Genomic DNA, 27799 nt, shown 5'->3' with positions numbered 1-27799 from the left:
TTCTGTCCAAAGCATGCAGTGAAAATATAGATTAAAGCAAAACAGACGGCATATCCCTAGCTACGAGGAAGAATGTGAAGCTTCTTTGTTGTCCCCGCCAAGACAGAATATTTGCCTGGCTGGCCGGCCAATCAGTCTGACCCAGTATGGCCTTGCTTACTTTCTTATGTTTAGTGATGAGATAATGTATAATAAAAGTACTCACTATTTAAATGTCCTGTGCTATTATTATCTGTGCCATTAAAATCTACTTTCTTTTTTCAGCCCACCAAACGACTTTTGTCTTTAAATGTCCTGGGGCCTTCCAGAGAAGCTCACCTGTTTATCCGGGTTTTTTTTTTCTATTACACAGTACTTTATTCTAGTAGGCTGCAGAGGTAACCATCCCTTTATTTCAAGAAACCATTCATTTAGGCCTAGCGTCTTCTGTTAGTTTCATTTAAAGCAGCATGCTTCTCTGGATAAATTTCTTCCACAGAGCCTCCATTGATAAACTAACAAAGAAATAGGAATGGAAATTAAATAAATAAGAAATACTAAATACAAAGGAAACTCAGTACAGTAATTGTGCAGCCTCCAGAGCAAGCCACCATCTGGCTAACTGTTGTACTTCAGGTCTGACATGGCTTAACCATCTGATTTAGAATTTAAGGGCAAGTTGCAAATGTTTGTCAATGTTTTATGAATGTATGTCCTCATGGAATTCAGAAGGTAGGAACAATAGTAATTAACATTTCAGTGATTCTTCAATTAATTTCAGTGAAACTGTAAGTGGCTCTGTCAATTCTTTTGGATATCAAAATCTCCAAACTACCAAATAAGTTCCAGTGCTATATATAAGGATTATTAAAAAGAGAGAGAGAGAGCAGTCATTTGCTCTTTCATCCGCACATCATGTTACACTCGTTTTTCCTTATTTATATTGATTTTCTGAATGCCTAATTGACATATGAACCCTACACATTTTCTGCAGAGATTTTTAATCCTGGGGGAACATAAAATATAAATTATGAAAACTATAAGCAGCAGAATTCCTAGCGTAAAATAAAAGGGTAATTTCCAGAAGGTGCAGGGGAAAGACATGATTGTTTTGCTGTTTATTTTTTAACACCTAATTTGCCGAAAATGCAAAAAAGTGCTGTCTTGATTTATCAGCATTTTTGCATCATGTCATATAATCACCAATATCAATAAGAATGTTTTTGTTTCCTGTCTCATAAGGCATATATCTTTCTCGCTTCCTGAAACAGGTAAGAATTCTCACTGAGAAACCTTCTATTGTGAAATATACGAAAGAGCTCTGTCCAGTTAATGAAAGAAATGAAACTTTTCCTCTGACTCTATCTGGACAGTCTGCTTACCATCAGTCTATTGATATACAGGTGATCCTCTGACATGACATTGGTACCTGTAGAAATGTGTCTCAAGTCAAAACATCATTAAGAGCCTATTTTCTCATGAGACCAATGTTATTCATTGGGAACAGATTCCTTCAAGGTTGGACACCCTAGTTTTACCAATATTACCAAGAACCGTGTATTCTATCAATTTTAGAGGGGTAATTTAGCTACATTAATATCTTTATATTGCACCAGAGAGCTTCTATGACTGTGTACTTTATCATAAGTAGAATGGATGAGTTGACTCTGTCTGACTCTACTTATCAAGTAACTTCCTCCTGCTCCAATCCTTCCTGGGACCTCCTGCCTACCCCCTGCCTACCCCTGCCTACCTCCACACCCTCTTTTAATATTCCTTCCAGATTTAAAAAATGCTTCCCCATATTCCCAACACATCACCTGGGCTCTAGAGCTAGTCTCGAGAAGGAGGCAAGTGTTGTAAAGTCAAAATACGTGCGTCGTAAAGGTGAAAAAGTGTGTAAATTTAGAAAGATAAGTGGTGTTTGTCATAGCTTGTCACTGAGCAGTGTGGCTCAGTGGAAAGAGTCCGGGCTTGGGAGTCCAGAGGTCATGGGTTCGAATCCCGGCTCTGCCACTTGTCAGCTGTGTGACTGTGGGCAAGTCACTTAACTTCTCTGTGCCTCAGTGACATCTGTAAAATGGGGATGAAGACTGTGAGCTTCACGTGGGACAACCTGATTACCCTGTATCCACCCCAGCCCTTAGAACAGTGCTCTGCACATAGTAAGCACTAAACAAATACCAACATTGTTATTATAGCTCAAAACATCTTAAAATAAGGTTCTTAATTCTTCAACTGTGAAATAATCTAAAACTATTTCAGGCCAAAATAGAAGTGTTTATATAGCAATAGGACAATGAACTTTGACCAAGAGAAAGTGAAAAGTGAACCCATCAGCCACTTGATTCATTTGTTTCTACGTGGCAAGTGAGCCATCTCTATTATGGCTTTGGAAGTAACTCTGAGCCCTAATATTAATAAGTATAATCATTATTGTATTTACAAAGTGTCTACTATGTGCCAAGATACAAGAAAGTCAGATCAGACGAAGTCGCTGCCCACATGGGGTTCACAGCCTAAAGGGAAGGGAGTACACATACTTAAACCCCATTTTACAGGGGAAGAAATTGAGTCTCAGAGAATCCACCCATCAATCAATCAATCATTGATATTTACTGAGTGCTTACTCTGTGCAGACTACTGCACTAAGCACTTGGGAAAATACAACAGAGTTGTTGAACCCGATCCAAGCCCACAAAGGTTGTATAATCTACAGGGGGAGACAGAGATTAAAATATATTTAGGGATAAGGGAGATCCCTTAGATGGGGGATAGAGGAGATAGGGGAGAATAAGAATATTTATATAAGTATTGTAGGCCTGGCGTGAGTTTCAAAGTACATAAGGGATACACAGCCAAAGAAGCAGCGTGGCTCAGTGAAAAGAGCCCGGGCTTGGGAGTCAGAGGTCATGGGTTCGAATGCCGGCTCTGCCGCTTGTCAGCTGTGTGACTGTGGGCAAGTCACTTAACTTCTCTGTGCCTCTGTTAGCTCATCTGTTAAATGGGGATTAACTGTGAGCCTCACGTGGGACAACCTGATTACCCTGTATCTACCCGAGTGCTTAGAACAGTGCTCTGCACATAGTAAGCACTTAACAAATACCAACATTATTACGCAGTGGGGAGGGTGGATAGGGAAAATGAAGGGCTTAGTCTGGGAAGGCCTCTTGGAGGAGGTGTGATTTTAGGCGGGTTTTTAGGTGCAGAGAGTCACCTGCACAGAGAGGTGCAGACTGTCAGCTATTAAGCGGAAAGGAGTTCCAGGCCCGAGGAAGACAGTCCTCTCTAGACTGTAAACCTGTTGTGGACAGGGGACATATCTGCCAACTCTGTTATATTAAACTCTCCCAAGTGCTTAGTATAGTGTTCTGCACACAGGAGAAAGGCAGAAGGAAATATGAGACTGCAGAGAGGGAGAGAAGTCAGAACTGGAGAGGTAAATTTAGGAATCATCCACATGGAGACGGTAGTTAAAACGTGGGAGTGAATGAGTTTTCCAAGAAAATAGAATGGGACCCAGAACTGAGCCTTGAGGGCCTCCCACAGTTAGGGGGTGGGAGGCAGAGGAGAAACCTGCAAAAAGGAATGAGAGCAAGTGGCCAGAGAGACAGGAGGAGAACCAGAAGAGGACATTGTCAGTGAAGCCAAAGTTAGATAATGTTTCCAGAATAATAATAATAATATTAATGGCATTTGTTAAGCGCTTACTATGTGCAAAGCAGAGTTCTAAGTGCTGGAGAGGATATAAGGTGATCAGGTTGTCACATGTGGGGCTCACAGTCTTAATCCCCATTTTACAGATGAAGTACCTGAGGCACAGAGAAGTTAAGTGACTTACCCAAAGTCACACAGCTGACAAGCAGCTGAGCTGGGATTTGAACCCATGACCTCTGACTCCCAAACCCGTGCTCTTTCCACTGAGGGATCCACAGTGTCAACGTCAGCAGAGAGGTCGAGATGATTAGGATGGAGTAGAAGCCATCAAATTTGGAAAGAAGGAGGTCATAGGTGACCTTAAGGCAGGTACTTTCCATGGAGTAAAGGGGACAGAATTTTAAAGGGTTTACTTAAGAATTGGAGGAAAGGAATCTCCAAACTTGCTCAAAGAGTTTTGAGAAGAACTGTAGGAGGGAGATGAGATGATCAACTGGAGAGAACTGTGAGGTAAGGGAGTGTTTTTTGGGGTTTTTTTTATCAAAAAAGGAGATACATGAACGTGTATGAAAGCAGCTGAAAAGAAACTATTGGAAAGTGGACAGTTGAAGATGACAGCCGGGGGGGGGGAGGGAAGGAGAAAAGGAGGGGACAAATGTTTTGATAAGGTTAGACGGGATGGGGTCAGAGGTGCAGGAGAAGAGGGTAGATTTTGAGAATAAATTAGAAATCTCTAAAATACTGCTGGGAAAGTTGGGAGAGTCAAAGAGGGGGTAGGAGGAGGGAGGGCCTGGAGAGGAGCAGGGCAGATTCTGGAGAGATCATGCCTGATAATTTCTACTTTTTAATAAATTACATGGCCAGATCACTAGGGGAGAGAGATGTTGGGGGTGGAAGGGAAGGGGGCATTGATAAGGGAGTTAAATGTCTGAAATACCTAGTATAGGCAGTGGACATGGGAGTCCAAGGGAGTCCACAAGAAGAGACGGGAGAGGAAGAGAGTTGAGTTCAGTAAAGAGGGTAGTGTTGAGGACATCGATTTGTGTGCCAAGAGAGCGTAGTTTGGGAATGGAGACCAAGTGGGGCATAATTACTTTAGCAAATTGGAGGGGTTCAAAAGATCAGAGGTCTCTAAGGGAACAGGACAGATTTGCAGGGAGTGGGGGTGTGGGAGAGAAGACAAGTGAGGAGGTTGTAGTTGGATAGAGGAATTTCAGAATTGGCTAGGGTAGAGATTATACAGTGATTTGGGATGATGAGATCAAATGTGTGTCTAAATTGGTGAAAGGGTGATGTGGGGTGGAGCAGAAGACCATCGGAGTGGAGGAGTAAGGGGAAACAGGCAGTGGAAGTGACAGAAAGATCCCCACGGATAATGAAATTCCCAAGGATCAAGGTAAGGCTGAGGAAAGAGAAAAGGAATATATGAAGGGGATCAAAATGGTTCAGGAAGTTTCAGGAGCAGTCTGGAGGGTGGTAAATGACAGTGACTAGTAACTGGAGTGGGTGGTAGAGTGAATTCTGTCGACTAGGTGCTTAGGTGGAGTGAAAATCATTTTATCCAATCCCTCTTCTAGTCAGGTTTGCACCCCAATGCACAACCAGAACAAGGTTTTGTGTCCCTCCCTGAATGCCACCTTCCAGGTGTGGGAACCAACTTTTAACCAGGCTTACTCCATTTTGTTTTCAGTCTCCATTTTGAGTTATTCTACCTCATTTTCCTAAATCATGATTCAGCCCTGCCCCTATCGTCAATTTCAGCCATACCTTCCCCTGTTGTCAATTTCAACCACACCCTGTCGCCAGTTAAGAAAACGGCCAACACAATTTGATGGCATGCTGTTGATGTGAAGAAACTCCATTCCCACTAGCTCTCTCTCCTACCTTTCAGTGATGAGGTTGAACACACTTTTAGGGCAACAAAATGTTTGTCCTTATGCATACAGATCTGTATTAAATACTGCAAGAAAAACCCCTTTTGTGCAGTGTGGCTGCCACTTGATTTTTTTTGTTGAACTCGACACAGGGTATTACCCTGAAGGGGCCACATTCTTGCTAACCCAGACTCCACCCCTCCCAAGAAAATGGGTAGAAGTTCATAGATGGGAGGGATTTTTGTTGCTACTGTTTTCAGCACCCCTTCTCTCCCATTCATTATTTGCTGGGCAGCAGTGACAGAGTGTTTGGATCAGCTAGTGGTTGAAAGAGGGCATAGGGGACAAGGGTGCCTAAACCAATGCAGCCAGAAACAGATTCTACAAGTTCGCTCAGTGTGATGCAACCTTTCTTAGCCTTTCTAAAACCCAAATTAGTGAAAGTAATTCAGGCAAATTTACATTTCAAGCAGTAAATAAATAGTCTGCTTGATTCAGTAGAACAGAAACAGGGTTGGGTCAAAATCTGACATTTCCCACAAATGACATGACCACCTAAACGGTGCTGGAAAGAAGCCAGATATAAGCAGTGTTGCCTAATGGATAGATCACGGACCTGGGAGTCAGAAGAACTTGAGTTGTAATCCCGGCTTTACCACTTGTCTGCCCTATGACCTGGTGCAAGTCGCTTAAATTCTTTGTGCCTCAGTTACCTCCTCTGCAAAATAGGGATTAAGACTATGAGCCCCATGTGGGACATAGACTGTGTCCAACCTGATTAGCTTGTATCTACCCCAGCACTTAATTCAGTGCCTGAAACGTAGTTAGTGCTTAACAAATACCAGACCCACACACACACAGAACCAGCCTGTACTCATCTCCAGGAAATTAAAAAATCCTAGGATCAATCAATCAATGGTATTTACTAAATGCTGTGTGGAGAACAGTGTACTAAGCACTTGGGGAGAGCACGGTACAATAGAATTGGTGATGATGATGATGATGATGGTATTTGTTAAGCACTTACTATATGCCGGGCACTGTATTAAGCACTTGGGTGGATGCAAGCAAATCTAGTTGGACACAGTCCCTGTCCCATGTGGGGCTAACAGTCTCAATTCCCATTTTACAGATAAGGGAACTGAGGCACAGAGAAGTGACTTGGCCAAGGTCACACAGCAGACCACCTTCTGACTCACAGGCCCATGCTGTCTTCACTAGGCCATGATCCATTCCCTGCCCACAGGAATTTATAGTCTAGAGGGGAGAAAGACATTTATATAAATAATTTATAGATAAGAACCTAAGTGCTCTGGAAAACCTGGGTCCCCGGGGGGGAGCCAATAGTGGGGTAGCAGGGGCGGTGCCCCCCACCCAAGGAGACCATGGTCAGGGAGGAGCTACGATCCCTTGGCCCCATCCCCATCCCCCATGTCTACTATCTCTTTGGTCACAAGCAGCCACAGCGCTGCTTCTCCCATTTTACCCCACCCTGAGCCCAGTGTCTTCTTCAGCAGATGGAGGGACCCACCCTGAAAAGCTTCACTACTAATTCGGGCTCTGCTGGGTGACCTTGGGGAAGTCCCTTCACTTCCCTGGGCCTCAGTTACCTTATCTGTAAATTGGGGATTGAGCCTGTGAGCCCCACGTGGGACAGGAACTGTGTCCAACTCGATTTACTTGTATCCACCCCAGTGCTTAGTACAGTGCCTGGCATAGTAAGTCCTTAGCAAATACTGAGAAGCAGCATGACATAGTGGATAGAGCATGGGCCTGGGAGGCAGAAGGTCACATGGGTTCTAATCCCGGCTCTGCCACGTGTCTGCTGTGGGACCTTGGGCAAGGCACTTAACTTCTCTGTGCCTCAGTTCCCTCATCTGTAAAATGGAGATTGAGACTGTGAGCCTCATGTGGGACAAGGGACTGTATCCAACCTAATTTGCTTGTATCCATCCCAGCACTTAGTACAGTGCCCGGCACATAGTAAGCGCTTAACAAATAACACAACTATTATTACCACCACTCCCCATCCTAAGACCCTGCCGGCATCTGGGTTTAGGAAATAGGGGAGAGAACAGAAGAGGTTGCTGGCAGTTCGGTTGGAAACTGTGTTTTCCTTTCAGTGTGGCAGCTAATTATTTTTGAGAATTGCATTTCTGAAAAAGAGGGTTGCACAATCAACCACCAGACCCATTACACTCTCGGGGTAATCAAGGATGGTGGAAATCAGGAAACTATCACCCTGGAAGATGAATTTCGCATGAAAGAGTTCTCAATCAGTACTGCTTATGAACTATCTCAAAGCCAGAGTGTCATAGTGTTGCTCATAGTGATGAGCAATTTGTCAAAATGAATGTGGGTATGGGAAAAATATTAACAATAAGGTTATTGTTCAAGGCTAGTAAAATCTGTAGAACACAAGGCAGTCATTTCTAATATATTCTCTCAGTGGAAACAAACACGTATAACAAGTTGTTCGTGCACCTCCCATTTTAACTGCAGGGTGATCATCCCTCACAAGATTTTGGGGATGTCAGCATTACCGGAGCATTATGTGGTACTGAATGCTTGATATATCCCTTAATCATCAATCAAGACTTTCACTGAGCAGTAAGCTTTGTTTTTTTCAAAGACATAAAGATCAACTAAGTCAGTCAGTCAAAGGAATTGGTGTGCAGGAAACCTTCTCCGTGCAACTGACACCAAGTCTAGAAACAATGACAGCATGAAAAAAGGGAGAGGAGAAAGCAACCTGAGGTGGGCAGGTGAATGATTAGAAGAGTTAGCCAAGATCCAGCCAAAAGCTCTGACCATTCATCCATTGACCATCCTGCCAAAATGAGGACATTCTTTTTTCCGGAAACTTGTGGGCTTGGTAGTGTGTTGCATTAACAGCACTATGCACCTTCGGTTTTCTTGGAAATTTATTATTTCATCGTGGAGACAAAGTTTCCGGCTTCAGCCTACTGCTTTGATTACACTCTAGTTTTGTTGTATCAATTTTCACTGGATTTGTTAGTTTCGTTAAACTGCGATAATGATCCACATATGACCAAGATCACGACGCTAACACATAAACCTTTGAAGAATAGAAGCCTGTATCCATTTTTTTCTGATGATTGTGAGCTGACATGGGTAGCATTTGACACAGGTAATATTGTAGCCGAATCTGCTGCTACTGGCACAAAACAGAACTGGATCAGCAAGTTGATAGAAGAAAAAGTGCGAGGAAGTTCAGTGGCCTGGAATACCATCAGTCTAAAACATAAACTCCCCTATTCATGCACCGCAAACACAGAAGAGATCCGGCCAAGAGCAAAGACTTTAAATTCAGTTATTGCTCTGATATTTGATAGACATCCTTTTGTTACTGAATTTACAAGATTCCTTCTCGTGACAGTTAATTATGGAAGCTATTCTTCAAAATGAGATATCAAAATAATATTTTTAATGATAGATGAAAAGACATTATAATGTAATAACCAGAATTATGGGAAAGTTCTTTCATATAATACAGCTCCAGACCAACATCTAATCAGAGGTAGTTCCTGGGATGTTTATCTAAATTGTGTGGACTTTTCAAAAGAAGAAAGCAGATTGTAAAGAACATACTCAGCAGGCAATAAGATTTTTTTTTTATCACAGAACTCAACAAATATTTGTAAAAGTTGTACCAGTGGGTTCCAATTATATAAGTGGAAGGGTTTTAAGTATAAATTGCAGAGTTTAGCTCAAACAACATTTCCCAAAATATTTTAGTACCTGTCGATAGCTTTGCCATTCAGAATCATTTTGGGGAGGTGGAGATTCCTATTGAGAAGACATATGTTTCAGTCTGAATGCGCTGAAGCCATCAACCTATTGTATGAAGAACTGCAGTATTTTTTATAATCCCCACTGCTCCCAGTAGGAATTAAGCACATGGAAAGAATTTTGGATCATGTGCTTCAAAGCTACAAATACCACAGAGAATAATGAGAGCTCTTCTATTTAAATACTGTATTAAAAGTTGATGTCCAGTTTTAGAAAAAAGTATTGATAATGCAATCTCTTGTTTCTGAGATCATGGATACATATTACTGAAGAATGGGCTTCAGAGGAAAAATGATGAAAAAGTATTTGATGTATTTAATGGCTTCCATAAGATGATCACTTTTTAATTAAAGGATCTCTATGGTTCTGGAAGGATTTTATTCTTATGTTTTCAGGATATTAGAAAAATGCCTCAACAAAAAGGATCAGGTCTTGCTATGGAATGACAGTCTGTATAAAAGTTTGCCACTTGAGAATAGCCATGGGCGTAGCCATCTATCCATTTGCCTAGGAAGATTTCTGGTGATCTGTAAACAAAAGTGGATTTAATTTATTTTATTCCTGAGTTCCTGCTGGAGGAATACATAGCAAATTGTAGGCTTCATAGCTCCCACTCTGATGAGTTTAAATTTTAGATTGTTAATTATCAATCAGTGGTATTCATTGAGCCCTTATGTGTGCAGAGCACTGTACTAAGCACAGAGACCAGTACAATCCTTGCCCTCAAAGAGTTTATGTAATAATTACCAAGTGCTTACTGTGAACTACCCTATGATAAGTATTAAGGTAGTTAGAAAATAATCAGGTGAGACAAACTCCTGTCTTTCCTCAACTAAGTAAGGACAACGGGTATTTTATTTCTGTTTTACAGATGAGGAAACTGAGTGACTAGTCAAGTGACTTGCCCAAGGCCACCCAGAAGACCGGTGGCAGAACTGGGACTAGAACCTGATTTCTTACTCCCAATCCTATGCTATTGGCTTTACAAAATTAATTAGTTCTCCCAGACCCCTGGGGTGCTATTTTCAGGACTCAAAAAGTAAGATCTAATGATCTTCAAAAGATCCTGGAGTTAATGTGCCTCCTCGTATATTTTATTGAGAAGCTTTAGTCACCTGGGCTGGATCTGTGCCAAATACTTTTACTCATTCATTAATTCAATTGCATTTATTGAGTGCTTACTGTGTGCAAAGCACTGTACTAAGTGCTTGGGAGAGTACAATATAACAATGAATAGACACATTTCCATCTGATAAGGTGTTCTTTTTTTTCATAGATTGCCATTTTATAAGCATACTACATATAGGTCTGGAGGCACAGATGGTGGAGCAGTTTTTCAGCCACTGAGCCTTCTCATAGGGCACCATGGTTTCCTGAAAGTACACCCAGTGGCGAGAGCAAAGAAATCTCCTTTCCTGCAAAGGATAGCAAGTCCTATTTGACTGAATCCTTAATAGAAAGCAGAGCAAAAGGTAAAAAGCACATTTTTATGTCTAATGGATTATTGGAATGCTATGAAGAATTTGAAGAGAAAATCACGGATCATTTAAAAAATTCTCATTAAAATCCAGGGCCTCGCTCCCTTAGCATGGGTAGAGCTATGCTTTCCCAAGAAGGGGGCAGGAAATAGGGATGGAAGGCAGGATCCCATTGTATACATACCTTAGAGACAACACCCCAAAGGCCCTTTTTTCAAAGACCATAAAGAACACAAACGATGTTCTGTATTAGGTGTTTATGCAAAGTTTTTCTTTGCATGAACACATTTCCTTCAGGAACAAAAAGTGGACTCCCACTGCTATAATTCAGAACATGTTTTATTGCTAAATAGCTTTATGCCAAAGGAGCATTCTGTTTCTGTGATCTAAGGAATGGTAACATTAACATGGAAAGAGAGTTGGGACCGCAGTAGGAAAATTCATATTTTTTTCCATTTTTTTCCATTGCTTCCTAGAGAAGCTGCGTGGCCTAGTGGAAAAGAGTATGTGCCTGGGAGTCAGAGGACCTGGGTTCTAATACTGGCTCTGCCACTAGTCTGCTGTGTGACCTTGGGCAAGTCACTTAACTTCTCTGTGCCTCAGTTTCATCATTTGCAAAATGGGAATCAAGACTGTGGGCCCTATGTGGGACAGGAACTCAGTCTAACATAACTATCTTTTATCTACTTCAGGGCTTAGTACAGTACCTGGCACACAGTAAGCACTTAACAAATACCAAGTAACAATTGTCCAAAAATTGAGTAACAGGAAAGTTTATTTTTTAAATGATTAAGTTAAAAATCTAAAAACTGACTAGCACAATGAACTGTTTGAACTTGAATATTCCGTGCATGTGGCAGAGAAAGTTCGCTCCTGTTGGTGACAACTAAATTGCTGAACCTGGGAATTAAATGAGGTATAACTCAAGTCACTGACTGGTGCTGACAGATGTGTTTACAGCTGGGATTATTTAATCCCATCATGAGGCTTGTTCAGCTACTGAACCTGTCACTGAAGATGCTCCTCAGGGCCATTGGATGGTCACTTTTGGAATGGTTACACATCAATATTAGCTTGAAGGCATTTTGTTATTATTATTATTATTACTAGTAAGCCCTAGCCAGTCCTGCTGTTGATCCAGAGGAAAAAACACTGCTCAGAGAATCTCTCAAATCATTTACTCAGCAGTATTAATTGAACATTTACTCTGTGCAGCACACTGTAATAATAATAATGGTCCTTGTTAAGCACTTACTACGTGCCAGGCACTGTTCTAAGCACTGGAACACAGCGTGGCTCAGTGGAAAGAGCATGGCTTTGGAGTCAAAGGTCATGGGTTCGAATCCTGGCTCAGCCACTTGTCAGCTGTGTGACTTTGGGCAAATCACTTAACTTCTCGGTGCCTCAGTTCCCTCATCTGTAAAATGGGGATTATGACTGTGAGCCCCACGTGGGACAACCTGATTCCCCTGTGTCTACCTCAGCACTTAGAACAGTGCTCGGCACACAGTAAGCGCTTAACAAATACCAACATTATTATTATTATTATTATTACGTTAATCAGGTCGGACACAGTCCCTATCCCACATGAGGCTCACACCCTTATCCCCATTTTACAGATGAGGTAACTGAGGCTCAGAGAAGTGAAGTGACTTGTCCCAGGTCACATGTCTGCCATGTGGCGAAGCTGGGATTAGAACCCAGGTCATTCTGACTCCCAAGTCAGTGCTGTACTAAGCGCTTGGGAGAGTACATTATAACACAGCTAGTAGACACATTCGTAGCCCAAAGTGAGCTTGTGTTCTAGCAGCAGTTTATAGTCAGTACAGAGGGGTTATAGAACCAGTTCTGCTTGCAGGAGTTATTCCTTTAATGGTGAAGGTATCTCACCCATAGCAACTTCTATTTCGCACAACATGTTTCATTATGCTGCACGTACACACAGAATTCCATATGACATCTAATGGAAGGTAGTTCGAATCTCCAAACCTTGAAAGCTTTCTCTGGAGGGACCCCCGAATCTATGTCAACCTTGCTTCAGAATCACTGTTTTGTTATACTAGGGAACATTTCCATCCGGTTTAAAATATATCCATGCAGAGTCTTGAGGTTTCCCTCCCAGGTTTCTCTGAGCACATGCGCTAAAATCCGATCCACGGGACTCTGGCCGGAGCTGTGACAGAGGGAAGCTAGGCCCTGAAAATAAAAATACAGGACTTAAAGATGCTGTATCTGTACTGGGTAGGGGGCATCTTGACATGGATGTCCTGCTAGCACTTCAAACTACACATGACCTAAATTGAGCTCCTCGTACAAAGCCCCGCTTTCGTAAGATTTTCACCGGCACTTTGAAATTTTTCAGGACTGCCAACGCCATCTGCTGCACCCCTGATGGGGCACCCTGAGGCAATTGCCTCTCTCTCTTCTGATCTGAAGCTGGCCTTGTCAGTGTCTCCCTTGAGCTGAGCTTTGTTTCAGTCCAGGAGAAGCAGCATGGCTTAGTGGATAGAGCATGGGCCTGGGAGTCAGAAGGTCATGAGTTCTAATCTCGGCTCCCCCACTTGTCTGCTGTGTGACCTTGGGCAATTCACTTCACTTCTCTGGGCTTCAGTTCCCTCATCTGTAAAATGGGGATTGAGACTGGGAGCCCGACATGGGACAGGGATTGTGTCCAATCCCATCTGCTTGTGTCCAAGCCCATTTGCGTGTATCCACCCCAGTGCTTAGAACAGTGCCTGGAACATAGTAAGCACTTAACAAATACCATCATCATCATCCTCCAGAGGTTGTAGACCCAGGCGCAACCACTGTAAATCAGTCCTTCTATCACCCCATTCAACACTTCTTCTTTTAATAGTCTCGTTAAGTGCTTACTTTGTGCCAGACATTGTACTAACCACTGGGATACTTACAAGCTAATCAGGTTGGAGACCTTATGTTTTCCACTTGGGGCTCACAGTCTCAATTCCCATTTTAAGAGAAGTTAAGCAACTTGCTCAAGGCCTCAAAACAGGCAAGTGGCTCATCCGGGTTTAGAACCCAGGTCTTCTGACTCTCAGGCCCGTGCTCTTTCCACCAGGTCACGCTGCTTCTCACCTCAAGACCAGCAACAATTTCTTTGGGTCAAATATTAATGAGTCTTTGGACTTGGAATCATCATTAAGACCTTTCAAATTTGGGCCAACCCTAGCTACCCACTTTCTTCTTCTTTCTTCCCATATTTAAGTAGTGCAGAATACTTTCTTTTAAAGGAAGATATTCTGAGATCATCCTGAGAAGCTGGGAAATTCTGCCCTGAGATTTCCTAATAATGTTACCTTCACACATTTGGCCTACCCAGTTGAATTTATTTGCAGCCCATTTGCCTTGAACTTCTGAACATGCATGGGGTACTTTGAAGAATGGCATGCTGTCCTGAAAGTACAGCATTGGCCCCTGTGACTGAAGAATTAGGAAATAATAAATGAACTGGGAGGAAATTCAAGCCTGCTATTCACTCAAGCCTGATAATCTACTGATTATCCAAATGCATGAAACACAGACCCACTCACTGGGGAAGGGTGGCCACGTGCTGGGAATAAATTCTTCCTTTCCTCTCAAACCTCCGGATAATACGATGACGATCTAAAATAATAGGGAGGCGGTTTAAACATTTTTAAAAGGAACCTTTAAAAATCCCACGGTTCCTAAATAATCCCCCAAATTCTGATTTTCCCATAGCGCACTTCATAGAGGGCTGAGGGCAAGGGATGTTCTATATTCTAAATTCTAATTTGGGATGAGTGAGCCAGGCAAAATGCAAATCCTACCACTCCTTTGTGCCCTGGGCCATCTTTAGAACCAAGTGGGAGAGAAACCATTGTGAGGAACTGAAATGCTCTGCTAAATTCATTGGCAAACGATGGGAAAAGTCAAGATTCTGTGATTTAAACTGCTTCTTTCGCTGATCCCTATTCTATTCTGATTACAATAAGAAGAGAAGGTAAAGGGGAAAAGGAAAAAAACATTGCCCCTCCTGCCAGCCACATAGTTACAGTGGAGTGGAGATGGGTAAGTAGGAGGCTGAGAAGCATATTTCAATCACGCAGTGGTATTTTTTGAGTGCTTACTGTGTGCAGAGCATTGCTCTTGGGACAGGATAGTACGAGAGTCAGTAGACATATTCCCTGGCCCACAGGGATCTTACGGTTTAGGGTGGGAGACAGCTATTACTATAAATAAATAACATTTCAGATATGTACAGTTATCATCTTTGGGTAGCTTTTGGTGAAACAGACACCACAGATAAGCAGTCTCAAAATTAGGAGTCAAGTGCCAATGATGAGGTTAAGAAAAATGTAATGGCTGCTTTTCAGTACCGTAGGCCTCAGTCAGATGAACCCACCAAATTTCCAAATTTCCAATTTCTCACAACACACTCAGCAGCTGGGCTCTTCATCCTGTCCTGTGAATGCTTAAGATCCCAGCAGATCTCCCTCTCCCCCAGGGGAAGCTCCCTTCTGTCTGAAACACCTATAATCATTCTCCAAGTACCTTGGCATTCATTTCTATTTTACTTCACCCGACCCAATTAGCTTAGTCTCTCTTCTCTGGGTTCCCACAGTCAGTTCTTCCTTTGACTGCCCACTCATCCCAGGGCACTGCCATGACAGCCTAGTCAAGAGACACTTCAATTCTTTCGGCAGCCCCTCTGGTTGATGTCTCTGCCAACCGCTCAGTAGTTACTACTCCTGTGGCTCCAGGCTCACTCTTTTCAGGTGACTCCAGCTAGCAGCCCACCTGGAGTTAAGGAGGCTCCCCTTAGGAGCAGAGCATTGTCCTGCTTTTCAGGATGTCCAGGAACAAAGATGAGATAAATCACTGCTATATAATAATAACAATAATAACTGTGGAATTTTTTAAGAGCTTCCTATGTGGCAGGCCCTGTTCTAAGCAATGGGGGGTATACAAGCAAATCAGGTTAGACATGGTCCTTGTCCCGTGTGGGTCAATCCCCATTTTACAGATGAGGTAACTGAGGCACAAAGATGAGAAATGATGTGCCCAAGGGCACACAGCAGCGTGGCTCAGTGGAAAGAGCACGGGCTTTGGAGTCAGAGGTCATGGGTTCGAATCCCAGCTCGGCCACTTGTCAGCTGTGTGACTTTGGGCAAGTCACTTAACTTCTCGGTGCCTCAGTTCCCTCATCTGTAAAATGGGGATTAAGACTGTGAGCCCCATGTGGGACAACCTGATTCCCTTGTGTCTACCCCAGCGCTTAGAACAGTGCTCGGCACATAGTAAGCGCTTAACAAATACCAACATTATTATTACAGCAGACAAGTGGCAGAGCCAGAATTAGAACCCATGACCGCCTGACTCCTAGGCCCGAGCTCTATCTACTACTATGCATGCTTCCCCATAAGCCCCCCTTTTCCTTTCTCTGCCTCCCCTCCCCATCACTCCGACTCGGTCCCTTTGCTCTAGCCCCCTCCCCGCCCCACAGCACTTGCCTATATGTGTACATATTTATAATTACAATTCTATTTATTTTTATTAATGATGTGTAATATCTATAATTATATTTATTTATAATGATGCTACTGATGCCTGTTTACTTGTTTTGATATCTGCCTCTCCCCATCTAGGCTATGAGGCCGTTTTGGGCAGGGATTGTCTCTATTTGTTGCTGAACTGTACTTCCCAAGTGCTTAGTACAGTGCTCTGCACACAGTAAGCACTCAATAAATACGATCGAATGAATGAATCATTGTAACAATTATTATTATATTTACTGTTGTTATTATGTCCATTGTATTGGTTAAGCATTTACTATAGGCTAAATACTGTACTAAATGCTGGAGTAAATACATGATAATCTGGCTGGACATAGGCCCTTTCCCACATGGGAATCACAGTCTTAAGTAAGAAGGAGTAACATTAAATGCCCATTTTACAGATGAAGAAACAGGCTCAGTGAAGTGACTTGCCCAAGGTCACACAGCAGGCACATGGCAGAACTAGGATTAGAACCCAGGTCCTCTGACAACTATTTCCTTGCTGTTTTCATTAGGCATAGCTACTTCTCATTTCTGTCTTGAGGCTAGATTAGCCAGCCTCCAGTTTTATAGCTATCCGGTTTTCAGTGGGTCTGTTCAATCAATCAATTGATTTATCAGTAGTATTCATTGAGCATTTCCTTTGTGCAGAACACTGTACAGAGCATTTGGTAGAGTACAGTAGAGAGTTAGTAGACATGATTTCTACCTTCAAGGAGTTTAGTGGTGGAGACAAACACTAAAATAATTTACAGGTAAGCCCTCCTTTCCTCTTCTCCCACTCATTTCTGCATCGCCCTGACTTGTTCCTTTATTTCATCCCAACTCCCAGCCCAAGGCACTTGTGTACATAGCTGTAATTTATTTAGTTAGTTAGACTGTCTGTCTCCCCCTCTAGAATGTAAACTCACTGTGGGCAGGGAATGTGTCCATTTACTGTGTATTGTGCTCTCCCAAGTGCTTAGTAAAGTGCTGTGCACACAGTAAGTGCTCAATAAACATGATTGAATGAATGAATGGGAAGGAATAAAACATAGAGATACGAATATAAGTGCATTATAAGCGCATATAAGTGCACCTATGTGCTCAGGTGATGAAGTCCTGAAATGGCAGTGGGAGGAAATTAGGATGAGAGATTAATCAGGGAAGACTTCCTGGAAGATATAGGATTTCAGAAAGGCCTTGTCAATGGAGCGAGCAGTGATTTCCCAGATAGTAAGGGGGAACGAGTTTCTGGCATAAAGGAAGGCATGAGCAAGAATTCGATGGCAAGAGAGGCAAGAATGAGACACAGACAGTAGTTTTGCTTGAGAGGATCAATAATGTGTATGGAGAGAAGTCAGACTAAGTAGGTGAGGGTGAGCTAATTGAGTGCCTTAAATCCAGTGGTCAAAAGTTTCTGCTTGATGCTATAAGTAATAATAATAATAATTATTATTATTATGATGGTATTTGTTAAGCACTTACTATGTGCTGAGCACTGTTCTAAGTGCTGGAGTAGATAGAGGGTAATCATATTGTCCCATGTGGGGCTCACTTTTTTTTAATCCCCATTTTTACAGATGAGGTAACTGAGGCACAGAGAAGTTAAGTGACTTGCCCAAAGTCACACAACAGACAAGTGGCAGAGTGGGGATTAGAACCCACGACCTCTGACTCCCAAGCGCGTGCTCTTTCCACTAAGCCACGCTGCTTCCCCTAAGGGGCAACAGTTCGAATTTTAGAGGAATGGGGAGGCACATGCAAAATGATGTTTAAGAAAATGATCAGGGCATTAGAATTAAGTACGAACTAGAAAGAGGAGAGACCGAGGCAGGAGCGCCTGCTAGGAGGTGATGCTACAGTAGTGGACTAATAGTAATAGTATTAGTCAAGTCTGGGAATCCCAAATGCTTGGTCTAATGTGGTGGAAGTTTAGGTGGAAAGTAAGAGGTGAATTCTGCAAGTGTGAAGGAAGGCCGGGCAAGATTTGGTGACTGGACATGGAGGTTGAACTAGAGTGAGGAATCAAGGAAAATGTCAAGGTTGAGAGTTTAAGAAACAGGGAGGATGGTATTGCCAAATGATGGGGAAATTTAGGTGGAGAAGGTTTGGGGGAAAGATGAGAAGTTCAGCTTAGGGCCTGTGGAGCTTGAAGGGCCAGTACGGATGCAGCACCAGGCACCTTCAGGTTCTGTATTTTTATTTTCAGGGCCTAGCTTCTCTCTGCCGCAGCTCCTTCCAGAGTCCTGTGGTTCAGATTTAGTGACTGTGGTCAGAGAAACCTGGGAGGGAACCTCAAAGCCTCTGAGTTTAAAACCGGTTTGTTGGAAAGTGTTCCCTATTTACAAAACTGTCCTCTGCCCGTAGGAATCTGTTTGCCCATTTTCAAGATGAAACTCATAAGATGGTGCAAGTGGAGGCAGCCACATCTACTGATGTGGAAAGATATACATTGTGATGATAAAAGATGTTAAGACTGATCTAAAGTTACCCATAGGTACTCCTGAAAGCCAAATTTCTAAGACAGTGTGTTTGCAGCTCCTAGGGACACAATTGCTTCAGTGCTTTTTCTTCTTCCTAAATGATTGATAAAATGTACTTGACATTAAGCCTTTTTAGGATGTAAGTCCACCCAAGGGCTTGAAATTGATAGCAATACAAAGGAAATTGGACCAGCGCTTACAACAGTGCTTGGCACATAGTAAGCACTTAACAAATACCATCATTATTATTATTACACTCCCAGTAAAATTGCCCCTGTCTTCCATGTGAGGCTTTTGTGGGTAGGGATTGTCTCTGTTGCTGAATTGTACTTCCCCAGTGCTTAGTACAGTGTTCTGCATTCAGTAAGTGCTCAAGAAATACAACTGAACAATCTACAGTCCCTCTAGACTGTAAGGTTGTTGTGGGCAGATAACCCCATTATACTGTACTTTCCCAAGTGTTTAGTATGGTACTCTGCACAGTGGAATGACCTCCCTCCTCACATCCGCCAAACTAACTCTCTTCCCCTCTTCAAAGCTCTACTGAGAGCTCACCTCCGCCAGGAGGCCTTCCCAGACTGAGCCCCCTTTCCCTCTGCTCCTCCTCCCCTCCCCATTCCCCCTTCTGCCCTCTGCTCTTCCCTCTTCCCCTCCCCCAGCACTGTGCATATTTGTATATGATATTTATTTTGTTAATGATGTGTATATATGTATGATTCTATTTATCTTGATGATATTTACGCTAGACTACTTGCTTTGTTTTGTTCTGTTTTGTTTTGCTGTCTCCCCCATTTAGACTGTGAGCCCGTTACTGGGCAGGGATTGTCTCTATCTGTTACTGAATTGTACAGTCCAAGCACTTAGTATAGTGCTCTGCACATAGTAAGCGCTCAATAAATACGATTGAATGAATGTAAGCGTTCAATAAATTCAATTGACTGATATGCCCCTTCTTCACCTTCAGGGTTCCCCTTTCCCCCAGATTAACTTGTTTCTATAAGAAGAGGATGGCCACATTGTTTTGGTGGAAAACTGATAACGCCTTTTCCAACTTTCATACACCAGTTCCCTCTCATGACTCAGAGCAGGGGGTGGAGAAAACATGGAATTAAAAATTCCCCATATCCAGGTTGCTCTGGGACCTAAACTGAGCATGTTCTAAGCATGTTCCATCTCAGATGTAGAATTCCAGGCACTTCAAATGAAACGTGCACCTGAAAGTTGGGGCGGTGAAGTGGGGACATCCCACAGCCCAACAGAGCCTATGAAATCCAAGATGCATGGTTAGCACTAGTCTAGTGAAGAAGAGGATTTGTGAAACATAGCCCAGAACTAAAGAGCTAGTGTTCAAAAATCAATGGATTCCAGTCATTACTTCAAAAAAATCAAAATCCACAAATTCAAATTCCCATCTAACTTGTTTAAAAAATTGTTAGGGCAAAGACTTGGTAAGGACTGATAATAAGGTTTATGGGCATGAACGAGAATCAGAAGTTGATTCTTGGGGCTTTTTTTGGCAATTAAATGGTCAACCACTCACTATTATTTAATCGATTAGTCAGAGACTTTTAGGGATTTGGTTTGGCAATTTATACAAGCCTCATTGGCAATTTATACAAGCCTCATTATGTAGTCATTGTTTTAGTTATTTTAACTTCAAATGATTAGACAGGGTTTGAGGCAGTCCAAACCACCCCAATTAGAAGGATAAGCATGTGCATGCATGTACTTTTATCATGAGCTCTTTAGAGAGAAGCTCTGGAATTAATTATTTCTATTGTTCTCCCAAACCTGGCACCCTTTCCTTCTGGGTCCTGGTCATTATGGACATTTCACCATCTTTCCCTAAACAAATCTTGGGCAGGGTATTTTTCTTGAAATAGCACTTCTTTCCCTGAATAAACCTCTCCCATGGCCTTATGAAGTGCATAAGTGCATCAAGAATGTGTAATTCTCATATAAGAGGCTGTTGTCTAGGATATATACCATTAAGCTTATAAAATAGAACATAAACTTAAAAGTTATGTATTTTCTTCCTGATATTTAGGCAGACTCTCCTGACCAAGAAAGTTTAAAATCTTTCCATCCAATTCTATTTTTTTTGTTGTTGTTTCTGATTTTGCTAAAATCAAATAGTCATTTGTAGATTCTCCTTAATAGAGCTGCTTTATATTTGGACAAAGACATAATTAGTTTTCATGGGGGAAGTATTTCAGGCTACAGTGCTGTTATTATTTTCTTCAATAATAATGTTGGTATTTGTTAAGCACTTACTATGTGCAGAGCACTGTTCTAAGCGCTGGGGTAGACATAAGGGAATCAGGTTGTCCCACATGGGGCTCACAGTCTTAATCCCCATTTTTACAGATGAGGGAACTGAGACCCAGAGAAGTAAAGTGGCTTGGCCACAGTCACACAGCAGACAAGTGGCAGAGCTGGGATTCGAACCCATGAACTCTGGCTCCCAAGCCCGTGCTCTTTCCACTGAGCCACAGTGCTTCTCTGTAACAGATATGCAATTTCAATTAAAGTAATGAGGCACCCTTCTGTAATTGTAAACTCTCACGCATCGAGGTATATACATATATATATTTATATACATGTATAAAAACACCCAGAAACAGAGCTTAAAAACACACCTAGACTAAATCAACATACCTTATACAATGACTTAAGTAGTGGCTGGACAACTGCTATGCTATTCATTTATAAATATTTTATAGCTATATCTCCTCAAAAGTAAAATTATAAAATGATCAAATCTCACATTTCTCCATTAATCTCTATTTGCACTAAAATGAAGTGTCTACATAGCAAGCAGGAGTGATCAAAAATCACTCAGGAAAGCCATGAGTTACAAGAGAAAAGATAATAGTGAGCGTACTTTACCTTTCTTACAACAAGACTGGTTCCACCACCCATCTGCTGTGTGACCTTGGGCAAGTTACTTCACTTCTCTGTACCTCAGTTACCTCATCTATAAAATGGGGATTAAGGCTGTGAGCCCCATATGGGACAGGGACTGTGTCCAACTTGATTAGCTTGTATCCACTCCAGTGCTTAGTACAGTGCCTGGCATAAAGTAAGTGTTTAACAAATACCATAAAAAGAAAAATAAAGGCATAGAGACTCTGACAGTGGCAGATTTGGCAACACAACCCTGAAAACAGAATGTACTTATCCACTTCTGGTGAAGTTGGGTGCAAATGTGATCGAAAAGGCTGACAAGGGATCGACAGACTGCGTTCCCCTTGCCTATAGAAAGATGGTTCCTTGTTTTCCTGATCAATTAAACAAATTAAGACAACCATAAACATTTCCTAGTAAAAAGGAGAGTTGCTGTTCTCTGGTCATGGTCTGCAAGTGTGCTGACTTCGAGATGGTGGTTGGCTAGAAGGGTAGGGCGCTTTCACTCCTTTACTCTTATCTATAAGTTGTAGCCCTAACTTGGGGGGAGGGGGGGCGGGGTGGTGATGGCAGTGAAAATGACCCTTCAAGGGCCAAGTAACCTGCTTCACCTGGGTCTACTGTTGCCTCAGTTTCAGCCAAGAAGGCAATGGTAAACCACTTGCGTATTTTTTACCAGGAAAATTCTACGGATCAAGTCCATAAAGTCGGAAACGACTCAACGGCATTTGATGATGATGATGATGATTCTGCAGTGGGGACCACATCAGTGGCTGACGCTGTGGGGAACTGCAGAAATCCTGGATTTCAATCTTAGTGGTAGAGGCAGCAGGGCTCAGAATGGAGTAACAAAGCGGTTCCCAATTCCCTCTATGTCTCCATGTCTCCGCTTTACCTCCTTCTCTTCACTTTCATGTCTTTCTCACCTTCACAAAACTTCCATTTTTTCATTTACCTAATGCTAAATGGCCTGCTTACTCTACCCGGCATAAGAATTCTTTCAGGTATTAATATAAACATACTTGACCTGTCTTTGCCATTGTTGTCCATGGAGTTAATGAGTATTCAGCACACGTGATCTGTGCCATTTTTCTATCTCGGAAGGAAATCAGTAGTCCCTGGACTATATCTGAGCTTGACTATGTTGGTCCTGGAGACAGCTATATCAGGATAGCAGGGTGGCTTTTTACAGTTTCCCTCTCCCCACCTATATTTTCCTAGCCTAGTCTGTGTACATTCCATGACTATTGCCTGTCAATTGCACACCAATAATGTTATTTCCTCCCTCAGTGACAGAAGTCCCAGTCCCCAATCTAGGATGCCTCTATAGGTAGAAAAAAGGAGGATGAGTTATGAAAAGCAGCCTTGTCTAGTGGCTAGAACACGCGTCTGGGAGTCAGAAGGACCTGGTTTCTAATCCCAGCTCCACCACATATCTGCTGTGTGATCTTGGGCAAGTCACTTAACTTCTCTGTGCCTCAGTTACTCCATCTATAAAATGGGGATTAAAAGACTGTAAGCGCCATGTGGACATGGACTGTTGTCCAACCTGATCATCTTGAATCTACCCAGTGCTTAGTACAGTGTCTGGCACATAGTAAGTGCTTAACAAATACCATAAAAAAGGTAGTAAATAGTGTGCCCCAACCATAAGATTGGTGTCAATGAAGCAACCATCCCAGAGTTCATCCAATCATCCTGTTACCATGGTTAAAGACAATCAATTAATCATATTTATTGAGTGCTTACTGTGGGCAGAGCACCGTGCTAAACCCTTGGGAGAATACTGGGCTGGATGGATTTCTTATGTTCTTCTTAAGCCCACCTGGCTCCTGGCTTCCCAAATCCACACTACCTAGGGTATGGGAAGCAGCATGGCCTAGTGGCAAGAGCCCAGGCTTGAGAGTCAGAGGTCGTGGGTTCTAATCCCGGTTCCACCACTTGTCTGCTGTGTGACCTTGGGCAAGGCACTTGACTTCTCTGTGCCTCAGTTAACTCATCTGTAAAATGGGGCTTAAGAGTGTGAGCCTCCTGAGGGAGCGGGACTGTGTCCAACCTGATTACCTTGTATCTACCTCAGCACTTAGAACAGGGCTTGGCACACAGTAAGTGCTTAACAAATGCCATAATTATTACTATTATCATTACTCTAGGCCCCAGCTTCCCCATCTTCCACCCACTCAACCTTTCTATTCCTTCCTCTACATCTTCTCCTTCAATTACCATTCATGAGGGTGCCAAAGAGGCATTATCTTCATGGCTGTTACCACTGCTATTGCAATTCTGCTGAGGTAGAAAGCAGGCAGATGAATCCAGCATAGCAGTAATAGAAAGTATTCATCCAAAACCCTATTCAGGGGCCTAAATACCTTCAAGTCCATAGGGACTCAATGAGGAGCTGAATTTACTTTATGCGAGTCCAATCCAATATGGTTTTAGTTAATAAAGCACTTTAGACGTGCAGGGGAATAAAAGCTGAATTTCTTGGGACCCTCAATAAGTTTTTTAACCTCTCTCTCGGCTTCTCCAGCTATAAAATGGGAGTAACGCTACTACGTGTTATTCCCAGTATCCTCACGAGGCACCGATGGACTATGTTTGCGAAGCTCTCGGAAGGCCTGAAATGCTTTACCATGGCTCTAAACCCCACTATATTAATCAATGCAACCAAGATCACTTGCCAAGGACTGTGCTTTCCTCTTGCTTGGAGTTCAGCCCACCACAACCAGTAAGGGAAAGGTTAACTTCAAAAACATAGGGGTTTTGTAGCTTTGAAAAGAGATAGAATTCCTCAGGGTTATCCATGACAACGATTTAAATTCTGGACTCATCCAGGGTCTAGACAGATAACTCTTGTTTATTTTTTTAGGATCTTGACATGAGAACACAAGCCTCCCTTAAATTGAACATTTTTTAATGAGAGGCGCACGTAAGGTCAGTGCTAAATATGGAGTAAAATATCATCATCATATTTTAAATATCTGATCGTGACACCATCTTAATTTCTAACAAATGAGAAGAAAGACCCATAGAGATTAAGTAGGTTATTGGAGGTCATTCAGCAAGTCAGGAGAAGAGGCAAACTTAGAGTTCTCCCTACAGAGTTGCTATCGAATGGGGTTAAAGATGTTAAACCACTAGTGTTGATTCACATGCGCAATGAAAGGTTAGCATCATGGTTTATTGGAAAGAGGGTAGCTTGGGAGTCAGAGGACCTGGGTTCTAATCTCAGCTCCACCATTTGCCTTCTGGGTGACCTTGGGTAAGTCACCTAATTTCTCTGTGCTTCAGTTTCCTCACCTGCAAAATGGGGATTCAGTAACTAGAGAAGCAGCGTGGCTCAGTGGAAAGAGCCTGGGCTTGGGCGTCAGAGGTCATGGGTTCTAATCCCGGCTCCACCACTTGTCAGCTGTGTGACTCTGGGCAAGTAATTTCACTTCTCTGGGCCTCAGTTCCCTCATCTGTAAAATGGGGATTAAGACTGTGACCACATGGGACAACCTGATCAACTTGTATGCCCCCAGTGCTTAGAACAGTGCTTTGCACATAGTAAGCGCTTAACAAATACCATCATTATTATTATTACCTGTTCTCTACCTCTTATTTAGACTGTAAACCCTGGGTGGGACAGGAGCTGTATCCAACCTGATTCACTCGTATCTACCCCAGTGCTTAGAAAAGTGCTTGACACAAATAGTACTTCATAAATACCATAATTATTATTATCGTCAATGACTGCAATAATACAGTAGTAAAAATAATACCGCAATAAAAATTAAGGGACCTGCTAACAGACCAATGGAGCATCATTCAGTGTTACAACCTAGCTGATGCTTGCAAGGTCATACAATCACAATCACTTTGGGATTCCTTGTGAAGATTAAAATGCCAAATTGGGAAAGTTTAAAATTTTAAAACAGATTGGGTGACAGGGAATATCCCTGTTTATTGTTGCATTGTACTCTCCCAAGAGTTTAGTACAGTGTTCTGCACACGGCAAGTGCTCAGTACAGATGATAGAATGAATGAATGCATTCAGTCCTAGTGCACAGTGACAGAATAATCCCAGAGCTTCCCCTTTTAAAGTCCTCCCTCCCCTCCACATTCTGGACCCAGTCACAAAGTCAGAGGGACACGGTCACTTACTGGTGCTCTTCAAAGGCCTTTTGGCATTTTCAGGCTGAATCAGCGCCAGGGACAGCAAACATGGTCGTCTTAATAATCCGGGATCCGAGGGTCTCTCTCCTCAGCAGGCAATCCAGCTATTGTCTGCAACGATCTGTGCAGCTGCTCCTCTGGTCCAGGCCTTGGCCTCCCACCCACATTCTGCAAGCCGGCCCCAGCGAATGGGCCGGCTGTGCGCGGTGTGGATCACGGCAGATTGAGTAGGACTCCCGTCCCCATGGCAACCGCTAAATGAATCATGATCATTTTATAACATGACATCACAGGAAGAGAATGAGAAATAAGCTGGAAATGTTTCCAGGCACAATGAATCTGTGGATGCTGCACACCCGAGATATAGGCAGAAAAATACGCACCCAGAGACAGATGCAGACAGCCCACGACAACTACAGGATGAGACTGGTGTAGCAGTTTCACGCTTCCTGGCAATTGTATTGTAGTGTGGGGTGTTTTATTTATTTTTTTTTTGCATTCAATAAAGGAAAGAACATGATGTCTAAAGAAAATATTTCGGTTGGATTTTGCCCAGGTTTATACTTGGATTCAACACAATTTACACAGGGTTTTTTTTCATATTTTGATATTTGGTCCCTCTGAAGAGTATACCAGCCCAAGAACAACTACCTTCATGTGATTTTGTTCTTTTTGAAAGGTGACTGAGTTGTGATTTATTATCAACAAACCTAACCTCAAGCTAACTGGAGTTAGAAGCAGGCAAACAGCATAGCCCTGGAGTCTTAGAAGGTAGAACTCCAACTAGTTACCAGCAAAAGGCAACCTTGGCTTATATCACCATTCTTGAATTTGCTCTGCACTTTTCACTCTTGGAGGAAACCCATGAGCATTTATAGCGAGAGGACTCCTGAGATAATTGGAATACTGTGCTTACCCTAGAAAAACTCCTTTCCAACAATCATCCACTGAGAGGCCCTCAGATGAATAAAATAATTTGTATGACACCGAAATCTCCATTTGGGCTGTTTCTTCAGCCTTTCTAAAATGTCATTTTTTCCTCTCTAAAATACGTGCAGAATTCACAGCAAGGCCTGGAAAATTATATATACAAACCTTGTTCCATATACATAGAGAAACATTTTAGGGTAGGAGTTAGATGTGACACCATTGCTTAACAAATATTTTTCACTGATAAACGTTCTCTTTATCAGGGTAACAGATGAATCCATAAGTGCTCAGTCAGACCCCTGACCCTCCAAAGGCATGCACCAAATTGCCAAAATGATGTTTACTCTTATTCGTTTGTAGGCCACCCACTAAAAGGATTAATAGATGATTTTTTTGGTTCAAAATACAGATCAGAATCCCAGCGACTTCTGAACAGAAGAAAATGAATGCCTGAGGAGGCAGGTCCCTCACAATCTGCGTTAGATTCCTGTAAATTGGCAGAGAAGAGCATCACCTCAGTGGTGTCCTCAACTGGGGCACCGTGAGGATGAGAGCGCGCCTCAGCCAATTTCAACCAGCACACAGGCTGCTGCTATCCTTTGTGTTCACCCTTCCCCCTCTGCCTAGCCTCCGTGATGGTAGCATAGCAACTCCTACGGACATCTCCCCAAGTGTTCCCCTGAGGTAGTTATTCAATAAGTGATGTGCCGGCTCATTGGCGATGCTTCCTTGGTGGTGGTGCTTCCTTTCTCCCCGGGGGGACCACAGAAAAGATGCTTCTCTGTTATTAGCAAACCATCTCTTTTCCTAGGACTGCCGGGGTATTGGTCAGCTGCATGGCTGCTCCTCTGGCTAAAATGTACATCAGGTGGATCACCCACATCCTCCACTCCCCTCCCTAAGAAGAAAAGAAGTGACACCCAATAAAGGGAAATGTCAGATAATAGCAGAATTGGGGCTAGCATCTCTTACAAGGAGCCATCTGCTCGGGATCAGGTCCA

General features: G+C 42.7%; 1 protein-coding gene and 1 long non-coding RNA gene across 2 annotated transcripts in view; one reads left to right on the top strand and one right to left on the bottom strand.

Annotated features, from left to right (window-relative positions):
- Positions 1 to 26071, bottom strand: part of CAMSAP1 (calmodulin regulated spectrin associated protein 1) — an 88685-nt gene extending 62614 nt beyond the window's left edge. Inside the window, exon 1 of the mRNA XM_029062423.2 lies at positions 25857 to 26071. The gene's annotated coding sequence lies outside the window, so the exon portion shown is untranslated. The remainder of the gene's footprint in view (positions 1 to 25856) is intronic.
- LOC114811118 lies at positions 14602 to 27522 on the top strand. Its single transcript, XR_003758821.2, has 3 exons — positions 14602 to 14851; positions 24580 to 24644; positions 27208 to 27522. It is a non-coding gene; the product is annotated as an uncharacterized LOC114811118 (long non-coding RNA).
- Positions 27523 to 27799: the final 277 nt, after the last annotated feature.

This window comes from Ornithorhynchus anatinus, chromosome 4 (genome assembly GCF_004115215.2).
Source record: "Ornithorhynchus anatinus isolate Pmale09 chromosome 4, mOrnAna1.pri.v4, whole genome shotgun sequence".
Lineage (NCBI taxonomy): Eukaryota > Metazoa > Chordata > Mammalia > Monotremata > Ornithorhynchidae > Ornithorhynchus > Ornithorhynchus anatinus.
This window is presented reverse-complemented; position numbering and strand designations above follow the sequence as displayed.